This window comes from Halichoerus grypus, chromosome 6, assembly GCF_964656455.1.
Source record: "Halichoerus grypus chromosome 6, mHalGry1.hap1.1, whole genome shotgun sequence".
In the NCBI taxonomy this organism is placed as follows: Eukaryota; Metazoa; Chordata; class Mammalia; order Carnivora; family Phocidae; genus Halichoerus; species Halichoerus grypus.
The window spans coordinates 134,061,546-134,083,174 of record NC_135717.1 but is presented as its reverse complement, the minus strand read 5'-3'; the positions used below and the strand labels follow the sequence as shown (position 1 = coordinate 134,083,174).

At 38.7% G+C, this 21,629-nt stretch overlaps 1 protein-coding gene across 1 annotated transcript in view; it reads left to right on the top strand.

Moving 5' to 3' along the window:
- TSPAN8 (tetraspanin 8) overlaps positions 1-21,629 on the top strand; it is a 224,235-nt gene that overhangs the window by 4,861 nt on the left and 197,745 nt on the right. The gene's annotated exons all lie outside the window — the stretch shown is intronic.

The window sequence follows — 21,629 nt, the reverse complement described above, 5'->3', positions numbered from 1 at the left end:
AGTAATCTCTACATTCAGTGTGGGGCTTGAACTTACAACCCCAAGATCAAGAGTTGCATGCTCTACCAACGGAGCTAGCCAGGGACCCCATCACATATCTTTTTTAAAAGAAAAGTATAGTCTTTTGGACTGCAATGGAACCAGCTGGAGCAGAGAATGGTGGCTTTTTATGTGAAGAGTAGGGGCAAGTATATATTCAAGCTTTTTCCTCTTAAATATATACATTTCTGTTTTCTCTTGATAGCTCACAGGAATACATTCTGGTGAGATGTCAGAGCAAAACAACAATACCTTTACTTGTGATAGTAAGGCTAGTAGGCTAAAGCAGATTCATTTAGTATTTTGTCTAGGTGAAATGTTCTTATTTATGATTTTGGAAGGTATCTCAGTGTTAACGAGCTGGTATGTAATGGAAGATCTCATGCCAGAATTTAAATCACTTATTACTTCTCAGACTCTTTGATTGCAAGGCCCTAAAATCGATTCTGGTAAAGCGCAATCTGGTACGTGTCTACTTTCTGGGCTTGCTAAATGGATGATTTCCTAATTCTTTAATCTTTGATAAAAGTCCACCACTAAAAACATTCATGTACACCACAAGAATGACTAATAAGCTTAGTTGAAGCATGCCAGGATAATTTTAGTTAACAGGTAAGTCAATATTTCTTTTACAAGTATAGTGAAATAGTGTTTACACAACTGGTGGGCTATTATGGGCTTATTTAACTTGTTTGAAAGAGTATAGAGCCCATTATTTGCCCTGCTCATTTTACATTCATGATATAATCAGGCTTATGCTGTATTTCTTAACTTCCTTTCACCAACAAAATCTAATTAATTGAGAAGGGAGGAGGATTTAAGAATAAAGATCTATTTTCTTTCAGAATTATTTATTTTGCAAGAAAGCATTAGTTCAGCTAGTTCATTACTTTGAAATAGCCTGTTATATAAAATCAAGTGGATCTGTCTTTGATATTATCCAACGTAAAGAAACCTTTAAATATATCCACATGTTCACAACATGCTAAAAGAAAGGACGGTGCTATATTATTGATTCTTTAGCTCATTTTGATCCTCTCGTCTTATTTCATGTATGATAATGAACATGGTTCTACTGGTATGTGGCGGGCTTCCTGAGAACATATGTCCAATCAAACTCACATGTGAACCAGGGAGAGGTTTTCTTTTCAAACAAAGAGTAAAATAAATGAGAAAAAGACAACAAAACACTTCAAATTAAATGATCTTACTGCTTATTCACACACTTTATTTAATTCTGCCAAATATTACCTTAGCATCTGGACAAACTCTTCCATATGCCCAATATGATGGATCCTTTCCTGGTCTTTTTAGAAGTATACTTTTTGGATTTTTAACCATCTACCATGTCCACATGCTCATATTTAAATGGCAGGGCTCAGACAGAGCATAGGCCTTACTCCAAAATGATGAGGTGCTAACAGGTTCCTCTTCCCAGAACTGCTTCCCCCAAGGCCTGTTGCTAGAGTATATACAGATCTACAGCTCCTCATCTGCAATTCTGAAATCCCAAGAGCTCTGCAAAGAGAAAGGTTTTCTGAAACAAATTTGGTGGCACAATCTGAACCGAAGGGATGCGAGTCTCTCTTTCTTACATTTCCTGTTACTGTTCACTCAGTTTGCCGCAGAAATATTGATGTCCTTGATTGCAGGGTGCTAGCCTGGTTTCCACTGGGAGTTTTATGTAATATACAGGGTTTAGTTTTTAAATTTAAATTTTAAATAATAAAATTTCCAAAATTCTGCATTTGGCGACCTCTGTGACCCTGACGTTTTTGGCAAAGGGATTATGGACCTATATGTATTTATATTTGGAATATTTATTTCATAAACAATTTTCAGAGGAAAACGGAAGACAAAAAAGGCATATGAGAACCCATACCATCAAGAACAAGACTCAGAGGAGAAAGGAAGTCGCTCAGGGGAGTGAGTGGCCCTCACTGACCACGTTGCCCTTTGCAGAGTACCGGGCAGAACCTCCTGTCTCTGCTCTGGGCGAGTATTTGGGAAAAGGCTAGTAGAAAACATTCTATATATTAGGAGTTAGCTCTCTCAAACACTGGAGAATAAATAACAGTTGGTAAGCATATTTCAGAAAAGCAAAACCAGAGATGTTAGAAATAGTAAAAGCAGAAGAAATTGTAGAGCTTACCTAGAAGAGCAAATTTATGGATTTGCAGGATTTGTAGAGTAAAATAAATACAGAGAATGCTGTTTCCCCAAAATGCTTTATTTTGATAAGTCTGGTGTATTTTAATTGAGTATGCATAGTAGCATTTCACTGCAATTACAATCTCATAAAGCAGGGCAAAATATATTGCACAAACATTGTGGTTCAACTAAATGAGTCATAATAAAACATTGTCCAGATTGCTGCAATTAAAATTTACAGAAACCTTTTGTTGAGTGTTGTTAGGTTTGTGGATTAATAAAATGAGCCTGTTTGTTTTAATTTTTCTTTAACGAGGACTAACATTTTGATTTTGAGTTTCATAGATTTTTCTTCTTTTGCATAGATTTTAGATTGGTACTTGGCAGAAAGAAGTCTCACTGCACTTTCAAGAAATATCTATTTTCTAAGAGACAGTCCCCTTCATTTCCTTATTAACCTTCACTTTCCTTTGTTTATAGTCTCTCTGTTTTTCCCACTCCCATTTTCTCCCTAACTTCCGGCCAGGATTGCTGGGAGTGGGCGGAATAGCATGAGGGTCATTGGTTGGGTCACCTCTGAGAAGGGCAGCGGCGCAGTGTGGGTTTTGGATTCTCAGAGACTAGGGTTCAAATCTCTGTTCTGTCATTTACAACCTGTGGGACTTGGAGCAAGTTCATCTCTGAGGCCCAGTTTCTTCATCTGCAAGATGAGGACAAATAAATAGTATCTACCAAATTTGTACAACTGTTAGCAGAACGAAGGCTAATGCATTACAGAGCTTTGCATGCAGTAAGCACTTAATATATTGTAACAATAAGGGACTTTCCATGATTGGAAAGTAAGAGTTTCTGAACTCTTAAGAGTTTTCTCCTCACGAAAGTCTGTTCAACTCTATAGAGATGGTAGGATAGAAAGTGGCAAATAGGTCTTTCACTTTTTTTTTCTTTTGCTAATGACATGAGTACTTTGAACATTTACTGTGGTTTCACATGAGAGTAGAACATATCATGAAATTTTGAGTTCACCTTGGTTAGGAATATTTGCTAGTGAAACAGTCTGAGTTACATTTAGTGTACCTGTTTTCAGTTTTAGTAAAGCCTTGGTTCCTAGTTTTAATTAGAATGTATTTAATCAAAAGCAACTCTCGCATGTGGGATAGATGCCCAGCACTGGGAATGGGGGATAAATACATATGGCACCTGCTTTCAAGTAATTTACCATTAAGTTGAGAAGAAAGACATGGAAAACAGATCATTAAAATGCAAGATGTAATATCCAGGGATGAAGAAAATGCAGTTAGGGTAAAAAGGAGGGGCACCTAAGTTTGCCTTGGAGAAGGGCTTCACAGACAAGGGCACCAGGAATTTGTTAAGTGAAGAGGAGCAGAAGGATATCCTTGGGAGTTGGATGGGGATAAAATGTAATCTTTAGATGATGGTTAGGGTGGTCTAGCTTAGGGTGAACGCATGTGAGGCTTGGGAGACTGGCATAAGGTAAAGCTGGAGAGATCCACCAAGGCAGGGGGATTGTGAGAGGGGGGTTGCTAAATGCCATCTTAGTAAGCTCGGGCTTGATCCTGGTGCAACCAGGAGCCCAGGCAGCTTACTGCAGGGGAATGACATCATCATATTTCATCTTTGGGAAAAGAGAATGTTAGTGTCTACACAGGGCACTGTTGGAGAAGTCAGAGATGAGTGGTAGGAGCAGGCGTTGGGAGTTACCACTGATTGGAGTATGCAGATTTGATCAGGAGGCAACAGTCAGTATATAGTAGTAGACATTGGAGGAGGCAGGGGTTAGATTTCTGGGATATTTCTGGGGCAGAATTGGTAGAACTTGATGATTGTGGTAACTCCAGGGAACAGAACAGCCGTAACATCTCTGTTTTCACTAACCTGGGAGATTGGGTAGATGGTGATTGTTTACTGCAAAATACTATTACCCTTCTTGAGTCCTTATTTGTGCCAGGTGCTGGGCTAAGTGACTTAAACACATTCTTTTTCTCATTTATTCTTCTCAACCTGTAGGGTAAATATTATTACCCTCTTAAACAAATAAGGAAAATGAGGCTCAGAGAAACTAAATAACTTTCCAGAGTCACTCTGCCAATAAGTGGCAGAGTTGACATTGAATTTGTGGTCTACTGGACTCTGAAGTCATGCTTCTGAGCCCTGGAAAGGGAGTGGGCTTTGAAAACAAGATCGTAAATTTAACTTTGGATATGTTGAGTTTGCAGCTGAGAAAAGTTCCCAAAATCATGCAAGGTGCTGACTATAACATGTACTTTTGCAGCTTCAAATCTTTCTTGATGTGGACTCTTTGATTTGAGCCAGACATAAATTCTTGATCACAGGCTTGATGCAATGGCCTCTCTATATTGCTTTCTCCCAATGATAGACTGGATGCAGGGCTCTAAAAACCAAAAACTCAGGAACTGTGTCGGTATCCTAATCAATTACGGTGGCAAATATTTTTGGTAAATTTTTTCTGAAGTTCTTTATTGTACTTGAGCTTTTCCAGTCACACTGTGACTGAAATTTGATGCATTTTGAAGGTATAACGTATCCCCCCAGATTTTTTTGATGGTACTGAGCTTCATATATTATCCTAGTAATCTGTTTTAATATTTATTTTTATAAAATGTCTTTCTTCTTCTTTCTTCTTAATCCTTTTTATATTGTGGGCCATAATATAGTTTCCTAAGGCATTCTACGTTTGATGAGTCAGTTACAAGAGGAGTACAAGAGGTGTAGTGAAGGACCTATTCCTTAGGAGGCTTACTTGGGCAGCCGGGCGGGGAGCTCACCGAGGGGAGAAGGTGGCAGAAGGACCACTGGCTCAGTGTATATTCACTGAGCACTCTTCTGTGCCAGTATACCAACTAGAATGCAAAAATAGAGAAGTTTCCAAGCTGACTGGGAGAAAGGTGGTGCTATTTGAAAATGAGCAGATTTGGGGAAGTAGAGTCCAGATTTGGATGTGTTGAGCTTGAGTGGCCCAAGACTCAGTTGGGTATTCAGGCTGGTGCTTCAGAGAGAAGGCAGGGGTAGATGTCTTACGTTTGGGAATTTGGTTCGTGAGGTGGTCATGGTTGATACTGTCATTGAAAGATGATGGATATAAGTGTGGGAACTGATGAAATGATGGAAGAAGAGACTGTAGATAAACATCTAAACTTTGTTGAGCACTAACTACTTGTCAGGAACTGTTCTAAGCACTTTTAGATATTATCTCATTTAATCCTCCTAACAACCCAATGAGAGAGGTACTGTTAACATCCCCACTTTATAGAAACCCCCATTTCATAGTTGAAGGAACTGAGGCCCAAGATCACACACTAGAAAGTGTTAGATCTGGGATTTGACCTTAAGCAGGCTATTGTTAGGCCCTACTTTATGCTGCTTCCCAGACAGAAGGGAAAGAGAAAATAAATCTGAGAACTAGCAACACTTAGAGGTGAAGTCAGGAAGAGGAGTTGGCAGAAACCAAGAAGGAGCGGTTAAAAGAGGACATGGGAAGGAAGCCCAGAGAGACTGTGGCCAGGATGGTGGGGAGGCACATTGTCAAATACTATGGGCATTTTGTGTCTGTTGAAAGGTACATCATAGTTGGCATGAAGCAGGTGTCAGTGGAACACTACTTCATCTACATGGTTTGAAACAAGGTTTTCTTCAGTTACTTAACCAGGAAGAATATTCAGAATAAATATGGCTATAAAGCAACTAGTACCTGGTTGGTTGATAATAGTCTGTAGCTACATTTAAATCCTCCTAGTTTTTCAACATCAAGACTAATTACTAATCAATGGAAACTTGGTATAAGTACACCCTCTAATAATTTTGAAAACTTGGAAGAATAATTTATTTGAGGGAAAGAAAAGTGTGAGTCATGTGTTTTGCTGAAAAGAGATGCATTTAATAATTTAGGGCACGAACAGAAAAGAAAACTACAACAGGAATTGGGTTTAACAAAATTATGTCAAATTAAGCATATGCCTGAAGGAAAGTTACAAATGACTTCCAATTATTATTTCAGGATTTTAATGAATAAATTTGTAATTCCAAAACCACCTCCCTCAAGACTATCCTCTTAATGCAATTCAGTAAGAATTTATTAGCCGCTATTATGGACTCAAGTATGCTAGGCACGGAGTGCTATAAAAGGGACAATTATTTATTTGTTGAATAAATATTTATTGAGAACTTACTCTGGGCTTGGCACTGAACATACAATGCAGAGTAGAACAGAAATCTGGCCTCCTAAGGCTAGTGGTCTAGTGGGAGTCACAGACAATGATTAAAAACAGACACACACAAATATTTGTTTACAAACTGACCTGAGTGTCATGAATGATCTTTTTGAGAAACAAGATTTACCAGTGAAAGAATAAAATAAAATCTCATGCAAAAATGAGCTACATTCCTTAGAATGGTTTTTATACCATTAATTTGCTTAGCAGTCCTTCTCATGGACAGATGAAGTGAACACCAAACATTAAAACAATTATTATGCTTCTCAATTAGTGGCGGTACAGTTTTACTTTTTATCTGCCTTTTTTATTAGGCATGTTTTTTCTCTTTCTTTTTATTTTTCCATTGCTCATGAAGCTGTAACATTGTGGTGGTGGCTTGTTGGTTGCAAGTTCATTCTAGCAGCAAATGGACAAAGAAAATGGAGCAAGGAATCATATTGATAAATGGGGTTGTTACACCTTAATTTTGAGGCTGCCTTGAGTGTTGTAAAAGGTGGGTGTGTTGTCTTCAGAATGGAGACAGGTAGCTATACTGAGTAGCTGAACTGCCTTAGATACTTACTAAGTTGAAATCTTTCAAGAATAAGAACAGTGTTTTCTACAGAGTGTTAAAAATCTTGAGTGACCACTCTAGTGCCCCTTGACCTCAGACAGTCAATTTTTTTTTAAAAGATTATATTTATTTATTTGACAGAGAGAGACACAGCGAGAGAGGGAACACAAGCAGGGGGAGTGGGAGAGGGAGAAGCAGGCTTTCCGCGGAGCAGGGAGCCTGATGCGCGGCTGGATCCCAGGACCCTGGGATCATGACCTGAGCCGAAGGCAGACGCTACCACCTAGGCGCCCCTCAGACAATTTTTAATTGACACAAATGTTGACTTCTAATGTTTTGTACTGTGGATTTGTCTACATATAAGATGTCGAAAAGGTTGTATTTTTCCATGAAATTCAAAACATTTGACAACATGCTTTTATTCCATTTCCAAATGCTTTTCAACCTTCACACCAAGAGCCTGTGCTCATACCCCAAAACAGAACACGTGGCAAAAATCTGGCAAGTCTTCTTTCAGAGGAATAGGTGTATTAGTTACAAAGAAAAAAAAAAGTGAATATCACAGACCTTGGAAATGGAGAGAAATCCAAAAGAAGGGACTACTTTGAAAAGAAAAAAAAAGAAACAATTTAGTTTATTATGAAGTGTAAATGGAAAATGGAATTAATATAATTTTTAAAATTAATTTGTCTTTCCTTAGAAACTGTTGAAGTAGGTAAAATTTCTCACCAAAAGCCGTTTAAAAGGTAAAATTTTTGTTTATTTTACATAATATGGGTAAGACAACAGAAATAATTTAAAAGGTGTATGCAGAAGAGTATTAAAAAGAACATGTCCTTAATTGGTAAATTTAGAATAGTGAAAGAAAACATTTATTCTAATAATAATATTTAGTTAATACTTCTGGCTAGTAGAACATAGAATCTTATGCCAATTTATTGGCCAGAGCTCTAGGATAGCTTTTTTATAAGGATCAGAATTTTTTGAAGTACTAGAGGATAATAAAAACAAAACCAAATATGAAAATCCAAAATAAATGTCGTTAATAAAGAACTTGTGAGGGAATTTCACATATCCTGTGACTTCTTTCCCTCTTGGCTATTTTGCCGAGGTTCTAGGAAGAAGAAATAGATTGTTTTCAATCTGTTGAAAACTCTACTGAAAGAAGGGAAGCTGCTCCCTGACTTCTAACTTAAATTTTTGTACATATTAATTATCATTCCAAAAAGGGGCTGCTTTGCGAAAAATCACTGTTACCCCCAAAGAGAAGCAGGAATGGTAATGCTTGGAAGAAAAAGAGTAGCAGCATATTGCTAAAGCTTAAATTCTAGTTTGATGTATAAACTAAACTTAGTGAGGTACTATAAAAGGAATGTGTTTGCCTAGTGGGTTATATATATTTATGTATGTGTATGTATACACAGACAAAATACAGATGCGGACAGACACGCACACACACCCACACCCCACACACAGACTATTGGGTGCTAAAGGACCAACTGTTATGTGTGCTGTAATAGATTTTGTTTCATAAGCAAGTTTTTAAAATTTAAAATTGATCTATATAAGTGCCAAAAGCCTTAAGGCTTTAATTATATTTAGGACGTTAATTACCATCTTTTCTTGGCCTAGGAAAACTACCCCTTCATCATTTTCACTTATTCACCCAATAGTTATTGAGTGCCTGCTAGGGCGAGATGTTGTTCTTGGTTCTGGAGACATAGCAAACAAACACAACAGACAAACATTCTCGCCCTTTACATTCCAGAGTGTTTACATTCTAGAGAGATAGACAACTGACAAATAAGATAACTAAAATATATAGGCTAGCAGGAGGTAATTAGCTAAAATGAAGCAGGGATGGGGAGCTGGGAAGTGTGTGAGCAAGGAGGGTGAATGCAGTTTTAAGGTAGAATGACCAGGGCAGGGCTCGCGGAGAGGTGACATCTGAGCAACATGCTGAAGGAAGTAGAAGAGTGGGACTCGCAGACATCTGCACAGAGGACCTTTCCAGGCAGAAGTAACAAAGGCCAAGGCCCCTGAGCGGGCAGGATCAGGCCTGCCATGATTGAGGGGCAGCAGGAGACCAGGGCAGTGAGAGTGCACCAAGAAGGGAAGGGCCATTGCAAGGACCCTGGATTTTACTCGAAGTGAGGTGCGAGCCACTGGAGGGTTTGAGCAGAGAAGCGCGTTGGTGTCTTTTCCATTTAGAAGAATGATTCCGTTGGCTAGGTGGGGAATAGATGATTTATGAAGAGGGCTAAGTGAAAAGGCCAGGCTGTTGTAATCCAAGTGATGGCTTGGGCCAGTGTGGTAGCAGGGAGATGATGACAAGTGACTGGATTAGGGGTTGGATTCTGGATATGTTCTGAGACTAGAGCTGACAGAACTTACTGATGGATTGGATGTGGGGTTTGTGAGAAGGAGGGAGGAATCAAGGAAGAATGTAAGGTTTTTGACCAGAGCAACTGGACGGATTGAATTTGCCATTGATTGAGATGGGGAGGCTGTGGGAAGAAAAGGTTTGGGGGGACGGAGAAGGTTGGAATTGAACATGTTAATTTTGAGAGCATATTATATGTCTAAATGGAAATACTGAATGTGTAGTTGAATATATTATGTCTGACATTCAGAGACTCTGGGCTGGAAACTTAAAATTGATAGTAGTCAGAATATAGGAGGTATTACAAGCCACAAGACTTTTTGAGATCATTAAGAGGGTGAGTGCCGATAGAAAAGAGAAGAAGGAAATCCACGGACTGAGCCTGAAATACTCTGAAGTCTGCCCTATAACAGGTCAACTGTCGAGGTTGGGGCACAGAAACATTTCCAGTGAAGTATAGGAAAAAGTGGTCAGCGAGGGAGGAGGAAAATCAGGAGAAAGATGTGTGCTGGGAGCCAAGAGAAGAAAACATTTCAGGTGGGAATGCATGATTAACAGGAAAATATGTCCTAGTAGACTTACGAAGAAGAGGGAGAACTGTCTATTGGGTTCAGCATGGTGCAAGTCATTAATAATTTTAACAAGAGCAATTTTGACGGAGTGATGGGAACAGAGTCTACTTGGCATGATTCATTTAACCTTTTTGAAATAACAATAGAAGTAATTTAATCTGCTTGAAAATATCTGAGATAAATAGCACACTCAAAAAATATTCTCTTTGCAACAGACCAAAAACATACTTTTAAATACCGAGACAAAAAACAAGTGACTTTTATTTAGCACCTATTGATGCCAGGCACTGTGCAGAAGTGCTCGACAGGCCTGAATTTATCTGACTTTCACAACAGATCTGTGAATTTTGTGCCATTATCTCCATTTTATGGGAGGAAATTGAAGTTTGCAAAGGTTAAGGGTTTTTTTCTAAAGTCATATAATGAGTAAGTGATGGAGCTGGGGTGTTGAAAGTATTTTCATATTTCTTTTAAGGTGAACAATTATTTGTTTCCAAGATATAACTTGTTTTTAGAAATTAATGGCTTCATTCTTTAGGAACTGTCATTCCTTCATTTTGTTCATTGCATGTATTTTATGTGTCTTTATTTTCCAAATATGCAGCACTTCTACAATATTGAAAATTTATAGCCGGTTGCTTTAATAGTTGTTTGCTTTTTTTTTTTTTGGTGCAGAAAATTATCCCAAAATGTTCCAACTTATTGAATTAGATTTACATGGTCAATCATGTTAAAATGTTATTAAAGAGAATGAAGTTCTCTAGAATGATTTCTATAGAAGTGTGTTGCATAGAAGTTTATTTGGAGGAACTTGATTAAATTTTTGAAAGTACATTCTTAAAATAATGATATGGAGAGTCATCGAGCTTTTTTAACATGCTCTTTCATGTTCACAAGCACTCTGTGAGGTGGATGTTGTCACCATATACATTTTACAGATGGGGAACCAGAGGTTTGGAGAAGTGGAGTAAATTGCTCAGTCACAGGGTTAGTAAGTGGTGGAGTAAGGACTGACCCCACGTCCTCTGAAATTACATTCCATGCTCTTTCCACTACAACATGCATACAAATTTAGTTAATTCCAAAGAACGGCTTGAAATATTATCTTTCCTCATCTGTGTAAAATTGATTACCCTCATCTGATGCACCATTGTAACTCTAACAGCTGGTGCAACCAGGGCCCGAAATTTTAGGAAGCACGTATACATTTTTTAATTAGACAAATTTTCTCTGGGAAATACGTCAGTGGGTTGATTTTTTTTTTTTTTTTCTCTATTAGGATTGGTTCTACCCAACCCTACAGAGGAAACAAACAGTATTACTGTTCACTTGGTTATCCTTTTCATAGTTGCTGATCTTTTTTGAGGATGTAGCTGGGATTGGGGTTGGTAGAGACCTGCCTTGGACACAGAATTATGCCATGGATTCTGGAGCCTGCCTTGAAATGGGCCAGAGAGTACGTACTGTTTTTCTAGAATGAGTCTTACAACTTCCCATTGCCCCTGCCGCCTCAACCTCACATTGCATTCACAACAAAAGTGTTGGTTTCTTTCAATGAGCACGCTCTTCCCACTTCTACTTTTGAGCTTCCTTAGTCAAGCTTCCACTTTATGACTAGAATGGTCTATTAAAAAGGCAACTCTGATAACCCACTGTGTGCTTACAGTTCTTCAATGACTCTCCATTATATTTATTATAAAATACACACCCCTTTCTATAGCCTACAGGGCCTGACATGACTTGGCCCTTGTCCTACTCTCCAACCTCAGATAGCGCCATCTCCCCTCAGCCCATTGTGCTCCAGCCCCGAAGCTTTCTTGAAGCTCCTTCAAGTTTTTTCTAAACTTAAGACTCCCATAATACTATTTCATCTGCCTAGAACATTCTCTCCTTTATTGTCAGTGTAAGTACTACCACTTTAGAGATCCTCCTTGACCACCCAATCAAAATTTGACCCCTTGTTATCATTTCTCTAATTACCTTGTGCTTTTCCTTTGAAGGACTTATAACAATTTAGGATTCCATTTTATTTGTATGTTTGTTTAATATCATGTTTCCCCCACATGGATGTAAGCCTCACGAGCACAGTTTCTGTAGCTGCTTTTTTCCACTACTGCCTGGCTTATCGTAGCTATGCAATATAATTTCTTGAATAAATGAATGCCCTTTCACAAACTTCTCGGCCTGGAGTGCAACAAAAAATGGTAAAATTTATTTTGCACTAATAGCCTAAGCACAACGATGATATTATAACTGGAGCAAAGATAGGAGGTACGTGTATGTAGTCAGTAACGATAATGACGTTTTATGGACAGTTATGCTATCTCTATTTTTCTGCTGGATTTCATTGACTGCCTTAAAAGCAAGTGATAGGGAAAGAGCGCAGAAGGATTGGGTTAGACATCATAACCTATTCTGTTATATCTAGACATTCTTCTCCTTTGGAGAACATCATGCAATCGAGAAGCTGGGATATGTATCAGTGTGGGTTTCTTTTAAAGAGGATGAATATTCATATCAAATTTTATATCACTTTGATGGGGGTAAGTAAAGATAAAAGTCAACTATCCTCTGTTTTCCCTAAATTCAGAAATAACTCTTTTTCTGTCCTCCCAGGAAACAGGACTGGGAGCAGAGACTGGGTAAAACTATTGTTTTAGCTCCCTCTGCTGGTGGTGAGTGATGCTTTTAGCGGAAGGCGTGTAGAGAGTGCAAGTATTGCTAGAAGACAGGGATGGAACTCCTTTACCATTGTTGCTGCGCTCCCTGTGGAATAGGGAGGAAGCACACGTGCTCTAACAGCCATGTTGAGTTTGCATGTTGCAAAGCTCACCTGTTTAAAGTGTGTCATTCAATAGTTTTTTAGCATATTTGTACAATTGCACAACCATCATCATAATCTAATTTTAAAACATTTTCACCTCCCCCGAAGTAAAACTTCCATTCATTATCCATCATTCCTCGTTTCTCACTCTACTCCCTCCTGCCCCTAGCATCCTGGCAACCACTAACCTTCTTTCTGTCTCTATAAATTTACCTATTTTGGACATTTTGTATAGATGGGATCATATTATTATATAGCCTTTTGCAATTGCCTTAGTTCACTTAGCATACTGTTTTTTGAGGTTCATCATATTATAGCATGCACGGATCAATACCTCATTGCTTTTTATTGCTAAACTATATTCCATTTTATAGACATACCACATTTCATTGATCTTTTTGTTAATTGATGGACATTTGGGTTGTCGTCTCCACTTTTTTGCAATTATAAATGATGCTACTACGAGCATTAGTGTACAAGTAGTTTTTATGTGGGCACATGCTTTCAATTCTATTGTGTGTATACTTAAGAGTAGAATTGCTGGATCATATCTGTATGTAACATTTGAGGAACTGCCAATTACTTTCCAAAGTGGGTGCTCTGTTTTACATTCTCACACGCATGCTCTTTCGGATAGATTTGAAAAGTAGTACTTTAGAGAAAGAGAACTGAAATTTAATAAATATGATTTATCACTTATTCTTCCGTTTTACTTAAGTACTTTTACTTTGCCTTCCTTTGCTTTTTTATTGTTGCTCACTTTATCTCTTTTTCTCCATTACTACTATGAAATCCCTTTAGTTTTCTCTCCTGTAAAGATGGGTGATGAAATGATTCCTAAGCTTCCACTCAGCTCAGAAATATTAGGTGGCAATGAAAAACCAAAATATTGTCTTGATCGCTAGCTTCCTCAATGACATTGCTGTAAGACTTCTTCTGGGAAGTGGCTTCGAGTGTTGACTCTAGAGTCAGGCTATCTGAGTTTAGATCCTTTGTCTACCACTTTCTTATTGGGCAAAGACCTAATTTTCTTTTTCTTCTTCTTTTTTTTTTTTAAGATTTTATTTATTTGAGAGAGAGAGAGAGAGAGAGTGTGTATGAGCAGGGGGAGGGGCAGAGGGAGAAGGACAAGCAGACCCTCTGCTGAGCAGGGAGCCCGCCGCCGTGGGGCTCAATCCCAGGACCCCGAGATCATGATCCGAACTGAAGTCAGATGCTTAACCCACTGAACCACCCATGTGCCCCGAAGGCTTAATTTTCTAAGTCTTATGTGTAAAATGAAAATAATAATAGTGGTAATCTAATGGGATTGTTATGGAGACTAAATGAGACAAAGTGCTTCACACAGTGCCAGGTTTATACGCAAGGAGCTCTCAATAAATACTGGCTATTATTATGAGTCTACCTTATTCCCTCTGAGCTCTTTGGACCTGGAAGTGGAACTCTGAGTAGGTCGGTGGATGTAGAGATTGCTCCTGGAAAAGGATGGGTACTTCATTAAATAAGGGTTCTTTTAGAAAGCAGGAAGAGGAAAAGAATAAATAATCAGGATGGGTGCTGTTGTATGATTGTGTACATACGTGGGATCCTCAGTCTGTGTGTCTTCAGAAGCAAAATGCTCAACCTTGGTGAAAATTTTGTGGCATTAAAGGGCTGAAAAGTAGGATGACATAGAGATTTGGAACTTCTTATTAGTTTAGCTCCTCTAAAACATTTTGGGGCCATTTACCCTATTTAAAATCTTATTAAAACAATGAGCCCTGTCTACAAAAAATGCTCATGTATGTATATACCCAAAATGTGCATAAACTTCCAGGGTAGTCATGTACTGAGGCACCAAAGACCATAGAAGTCCATGTTAATAAGTGCTGCATTAATCATGAAAGTGTATTTATGTAGCTCCCCTTTAGGCATTATGAAATTCTTTATTTTTACCTTAAAAAATTCCACTTTCATTTTCCTCAGAAAACTTGGAAAATGCATGTAAAAATCATTGTGCTTGAACTATTAAAATGTTCAATTCATCTTTTCCCTATAGTTTTAAAAGAAGATTATACTCACTGAATTTAGGGAAAGATAAAATGAGCTTAAGCTCTTGGCCCAACAGAGGCCAAAAAAAAAGATACTCAGAGAACAATGTCACAGCTCCCAAGTATGTAAAGATTCTTGAGTGTAACTGTGAGGAGACAAGTCCTGTGTTTATGAAAGCCTTGAACGTTTTGTACGCAAAGGTAGGAGAGGAGAATGGAGAACCTGATGGCCTTTTCTCTAGGCAGGAATGGACGGGGGGGGGGGGGCGGTAGTGGGGGGTGGGAGTGGGAGGCAGCACTAAGGGAGGACCATGGTCCCTTCTGATATTTCCAGGAGGCTCGAAATCTGTGAATAGTCCAAAATCTTCTAGATTTTGAGCTCTGTCAGCTTCTCCAAGACGATGAAGACAGAGGAGGTAGAAAGTGGCTCGTTCTTTTGAGGTTCATGTCCTACTCGCTGAGAAATTCCCGCTTGATCTCTAGAACTTGCAAGATAGAGTTGGGATCAGATGTAAAATGAGGGCACTTCTGTCATTTTTACATGGATGCTCATTATTGAGGATGATGCCTCAAGATTTCCCCTCAGTTCTGCCCTCTTCTTTGGCTACATTCTCTTACCTGCTCAATTCCTCTCTGCTTGCTTCCCACCTCCCCAGATACCCAGCCCCGTATGTATGATGTGAGATATACTTTTCCTATGCCTATGAGCTCTGGTTGGATTCATTATCTAGTGTCGTACTACAGAGATGAGGTCAAATTTTAGCTCTTCATTCTTACCCATACATTTAAAATGAAACTCCGAATTCTAAATCAAGAAGCTGAATCTCCAATATGGGAGCCAATTGAAAAAATTGTATGGGCATTTATAAATTGGACTATTTTTATGGCTTCAAATATGTTACATTTACTCTTAGGAACTTGGAAGTTATAAACCGCAACTCCAGTTTGCTACTGTGAATAAGATGATAATCAAAGAATTTATTGTATTTTTTTTTTTTATGAGGGCTCTTTGGACCTGTAATGCAAGAGGCATTTCAAATTTTGGATTGCCCTTAAAAAGAAAACGCCAAGTATGTTAAATTGTGCACTTAGTTTTTAATGTGGAAGAACACAGTCCAGATTCAATGAATTAACTAAATTCGTCAGCACTCTAAAGTGTATTTGCAATTAAGACACTGTACTTGCTGTACGCTGGCTGATTCTTTGTCCTGGAAAGCTTTGTTTCTCTGTGAAACCAAAAATCCTGCCATTGATCTGTACTCACAAAACCCTGTTGATTTAAACAGGACTCCCAGAGGTCGAACAACAGCAAAACCAAGAGACTCAATTTACTGAGCTTGGGTTACAGGAAACATATTTAATAGCAGACAGTTCCTGTTTTCATTGTTTTCCATCTAAGTTCCTACAAAATCAGATTGTCTTTAAATAGATGTTGCTGCCATTGGGACAAGGTTCAGTTTCACATCCCTAAAGAAATAAAGAGTTTTGTAAAAATCCACTGTACCTTGGCCTCACATATAATGAGCCTAAGTCAAGCCAGAAGGATCAAGATGGATATCACGCTAAAACAGTGATAGAATAACAACACCAAAGATGTGAAACATAAACTTTTTTAGACTTTTTAATGTAGCCCTCAGTAACCAAGAAGTGGTTTGCTGGTGGATGGAAGTTAACAGGATTTTCAATTGAAAGTAATCCGTTTTGTCTGTTTTAGAAGAATAACACAGGTTGGTCTCAACGATTTCTGAGGAGAAAAAGGAGGGGAAATAGTTTGAGAAAACTATCAGCTAATCGTTCCCACTGTTTGGAAAGATCCTGGGTTTGGCAGGATTCTTGGAATTTTGCCTTGACAGAGATGAACTCTGACCAAACAGCACTAATGCTAATGCTAATATTAATGATGATGGCTAATATTTATCGAGCACATAGTGTATGTCACAAGTCCTTTGCTAAAGCAGCATATATGTGTACAGTACCAAACATCATAATGTTGGGATTAACACCTCCATGCTGAATGGCTGCATAGCACGATGGTTAAGAGAAGGTATAGCGTGTTTGTTGTTCTTCTACCACTAATTTAGTGACCTTAAGTAAATTACTCTCTGAGTCTTAGTTTCTTAATCTGTGAAATAGCACATTAAGGCTCACCTCCTTGGTTTTTGTGGGGATTAAATAATATAGGCCAGCCACAGAGACAGACAGACAGCCCTGCAGTTCAAATACAGTGACATCAGTGGGATGTAGGTGCAGAGCACTGGGAACCACTTGCAGGAGGATTTTCTGCTCTCCCAGGTCTTTGGGGATGCAGGACTCCCTCCAGGAGCTGCCCTCTCAGTGGAGGCTTGGGTTATGGGTGGGAACAAGTCAGGAGAAACTCAGGGATGGGTGTGCTAGGTTGGAGGATTCACGTGTCCTTGGGGTCCTTGGGGAGTTGCCTGTGGCTGCCCAGCTGCGAGGGTGGGGAGGGGGCAGGTTGGGAAACAAGCCTGAAAAGTAAGCACACCCTTTTCCTAAAGGAGTCTGGGGGCTTTCTAGGGAGTTTGAACTTTCTCCTGAGGTCAGAGGGGAGCCAGTGAAGAGTTTTAAGTGGGAGAGTGACATAATTAGATTTGCTTTCAGTGATATTCACTCTCATTGAGATTAAAGATACTGTGTGAACAGAGACCCTTTCTTGACCCCACAGTAGAGCAAATCTATGACCTTGACCTTTTTGGTTTTAGGACTGTTGTCAAGTGACAACAAGTATCATCAAGCAAGGATTTGACACCCGCTGCTTTGATTTCTGTTATACCTCTTATGACTCTGAATAATTTCCTTCTCAAAGTGGGGTGGTTCAGAGGATGGGAAAGGGGCATTTCTGCTCACAGATAAGGCTGTGGCCCATCGTGTGGGCCACACAAGTATATTTTACTTGAGTTGCTTTATTGCCTATACTTAATATTTTAAATGTAGCTAAAATTTAGTCTTCAGGTTGAGTTTCAACTGCTTTCTTCTCGATTGCAACCATTTACTGAGAGTTGGTTAGGCAGAGGAAACCATTTTCTAATGTTAATCTAAGTAAAACAACAGTAAGGAACATTTGTAGACACTTTGTCTTTCCTTGCTCCCAACCTGGCTGCTTGTTATTTGAGTGAAACACACAATAAAATCCAATTGCATAGGGGCGCCTGGGTGGTTCGGTCATTAAGCGTCTGCCTTTGGCTCAGGTCATGGTCCCAGGGTCCTGGGATCGAGCCCCGCATCGGGCTCCCTGCTCTGCAGGAAGCCTGCTTCTCCCTCTCCCACTCCCCCTGCTTGTGTTCCCTCCCTCGCTGTGTCTCTCTCTGTCAAATAAATAAATAAACTCTTAAAAAAAAATCCAATTGCATACATAATTTTTTTGTGGAGGAGGCCGATGGAAGGGTTATCTGTACCTCTGCTCACTCTGAATAGAAAATCGATTTCTGTTTTATTATCACAATCTTACATTCCCCCAAAAGTCTAAGAAAATCATCTTTAAAACAAAATTAGATAACAGTGGCTTTCTAGGGCATATTTTATTAAATGATTAGCAATTACTATTTTATAAAATATGTATTAAAATATTAATAGCTGCATAGTTATAAGGTTAAAGTTAGGTAGGACAAAAAATAAAAAAGTCACATTGGGCTGTTTGGATTTCTGGGGAAGCAAGCATTTAACATATTGAAATCAAGTAAATACTCATTTAGAACTCCATATGTACTAGACTTGTGGCAAAATTAGAAAGTTTTAATGTACCCACAAATAATAACCTATGCCTAGTACCCAAAGGGTAAATAATTATAATTTCATTTCAAGAGAAATTAAATGTTAGAGGATTATGATAAAACTTTTATTGGAAAATTTTAGAATTTCTTAAGAAAGAAAATATGTATAATGGAAATCAAATATATTTGCTTTGAGTTGTTCATGAAGTGACTTAGCACTCTTGGAGCATTTTATGTTTTACTAATGTTGTTGTTAAATCCCATCTGGTGTTTGTGAAGTCTTTTACTATCCCCTGCTGGGACAGGCAGACATTGGTTTGCATGACTGTGTGTTCCCAAAATATTTTTAAAAAGTATCTAGTGGATTTTTACCAACTGTAGCAGGATGATAGAAGACCACATTTCCATTATGATGCCTTTAGGAATGGAGACAGATGTCATCAGGTCACAAAAGATCCATCAGTTTTACACTGTGTGACATTTGCAGAAGAATGTACATGATTAGTGGTTTTCAAAAGTTGTTTGGAATTCAACATTCTGTGTAGATATTACTTGAAAAATATTTATAGGTTCTGAGTCAGTGAGATGCAATTTATTCCTCCACAGAATTCATTCGACAATGTGTGGAATATTGCCTTGAACCTTAGTCATTCCAACATATTCCCTGGAAGTATCATTATTGTCAATAAACAGGTTGTTCTGCCTCCTTGAGTGATTTTTATTGTATGATGATCACCCTATATTTCTGGAAATCAACAGGATCTTTGTAGGGAGAGAAAATAATTCAGCAAGAATTTATTGAATCATCTCTATGTTCGAGGCAGTCTTACAGGCTTTGGGAGAAATGAAAAACAATCAGACACGATTCCTATTCTCAAACAACTTATGTAGTTTAGGTGGGGAGACAGATAAAAAACAAGGTAAGCTGTTGCAAAAATGGAATATAATAAAGATGTTTTACTAATACTGAGAAGGGAATATGAAACTTGATTGGGGATGAATACAAGCACCATGGTGAAAATAAAATGGGCCTTGAAAGATAAGCATAATTTTAATTTTAAGGAGGTGGTAAAGGTCATATATGTAAAATAAGTAATAAAACCTAAAATGTATCATATTCCAAGATAAACTCATGTAGGAATCAGAATGTAGTAAAAGAATTTGTGGATGGACACCTGAATTTTAATCTTGGCTCTGGAACTAACAGTGTGAGCTTAGGCACTGCTCAACTAACACTTACTGAGTCCTTATGATATCCTGGGCACTGTTTTAGGGGCTGGAGTTACAAGGCTAAATGTGACAGGCAGGGCATCTAATAGCATGCATTTTAGTGGGGGGAGATGGGAAGAAATAAGTGCAAAAAATAATAAAAAAAGAAAACAGCAAGGAGTAATTAGTACTGTGATAAAGTAAAAGTGGGTAGCATGATAGGAAGATGAGAACGGGCTGCTTTAGGTTGTCAGGAGAAAAGACCCATCTGAAGAGATGATATTCCAGCTGCAATCTGAATGACAATGAACTTTTCCTGTGAAGAGCTGTGTGAAGACAGTTGCAGAGCAAGGACCCTAGAGTAGGAGCAAGCTTAGAGTGTTCTAGGAGTAGAAATGTGTCTTTATGGCTGGAGAGAAGGCAGGAAGTTAGAGTTCTTGGCAGATTATCCAGGGTTTTGTGTACAGGATGAAATAACTTGGCTTCTATTTTAAGTATGGTGGGGAATCACTGAAGTGTCTAAGCCAGTTTGTTTTATGGGTTATGTTTTACCAAGATCACTCTGGCTGGTGGGTTGGAATATGGAGTGGACAAGTGTGGAAATAGGGACATGAGTTAAGAGGCTTTTGCTGTAGTTCAAGTAATAAATGATGGTTATTTTGACTGATGGGACTAGTGGACATGATGACATGCTTAAACTTCAAGGATGTTACATAGGTTTTTTTTTTTTCCTCTGGGCAACTGGAAGGGTGGTGGCAACATTTACTGAGATAGGGAAGACTGGAAACTATGGAGGTTTGGAGGACATGGCTCTTGACATCCCTAAGCCCCTCTTCCCAGTTATAAAATGTCAGTGATAATGCCAATCTTACTGGATTGTTGTTGTAAGAATTAAATCAAATGAAGGAGCCTATATAAAATATTTTGCAGGGCTCAGCAATTGCCAGTTATCTTTTCTATATCCAATAACAAGTTTATTGTTTTTATTTTTTAAAGATTTTATTTATTTATTTGTCAGAGGGAGAGAGCACCAGCAGGTGGAGCGGCAGGCAGAGGGAGAAGCAGGCTCCCTGCTGAGCAAGGAGCCCAACTGGGGACTCGATCCCAGGGTCCTGGGATCATGACCTGAGCTGAAGGCAGATGCTTAACCAATGAGCCACTCCCAGGCATGTCTCCAATAACAAGTTTAAATAAACAGTTCCAAAAAAGGAGAGGTGGGAATCAATCACACATTTTTCATGACTCTAGACTTCAAAATTTAGTGTTTAAAAAATTCTCATTTCATATGTTTTATACTAAACTGATCATTTGAGATCTTGTGTAGGATGTGCTCGCATCCAGGAAATGTTCTGCTGAGGCAATGACTCCTGGAAGGAGATAGAAGTGGAGCCATGAGTGGGACATGGGAGATTCTACATGATGGAGCAGACAGAGTGGGATGTGAGTTGTTTTCTGTGCACCTGTAAGGATATTCCCATCTGAAGATATGCCAGTGATGGTTGAATTGGATTGTGTTGTGGCGCCCACAGGCCTTAATTTAACCTTAAATTACGGTGGGATACTCATGTCACTCTATTAGATGGCTTCGAGGCTTGGACCTGCAATAGAACCATTTCTTTATTGCCTCCTTTTGGCCACTAAATCAGTATGCTTTTGATTACATGGTCTGCTTTGTCTCTGATATCAAGAACAAGTGGAAAACATGTGGAAAATTGAAAAATAAGAATCACCAAGTGGATTACCGCGTATCAGGCTGTGGTAAGAGAGTGCTGATCCTTGATCTTAGGAACTGAGAAAGGTTTCTAGTTTTGACATGCAATGAAAGCTTTCGGACGCTAGAGGACACTTTGCAGAATATATCCTCAGGACAAAGCAACAGCCTTCCCT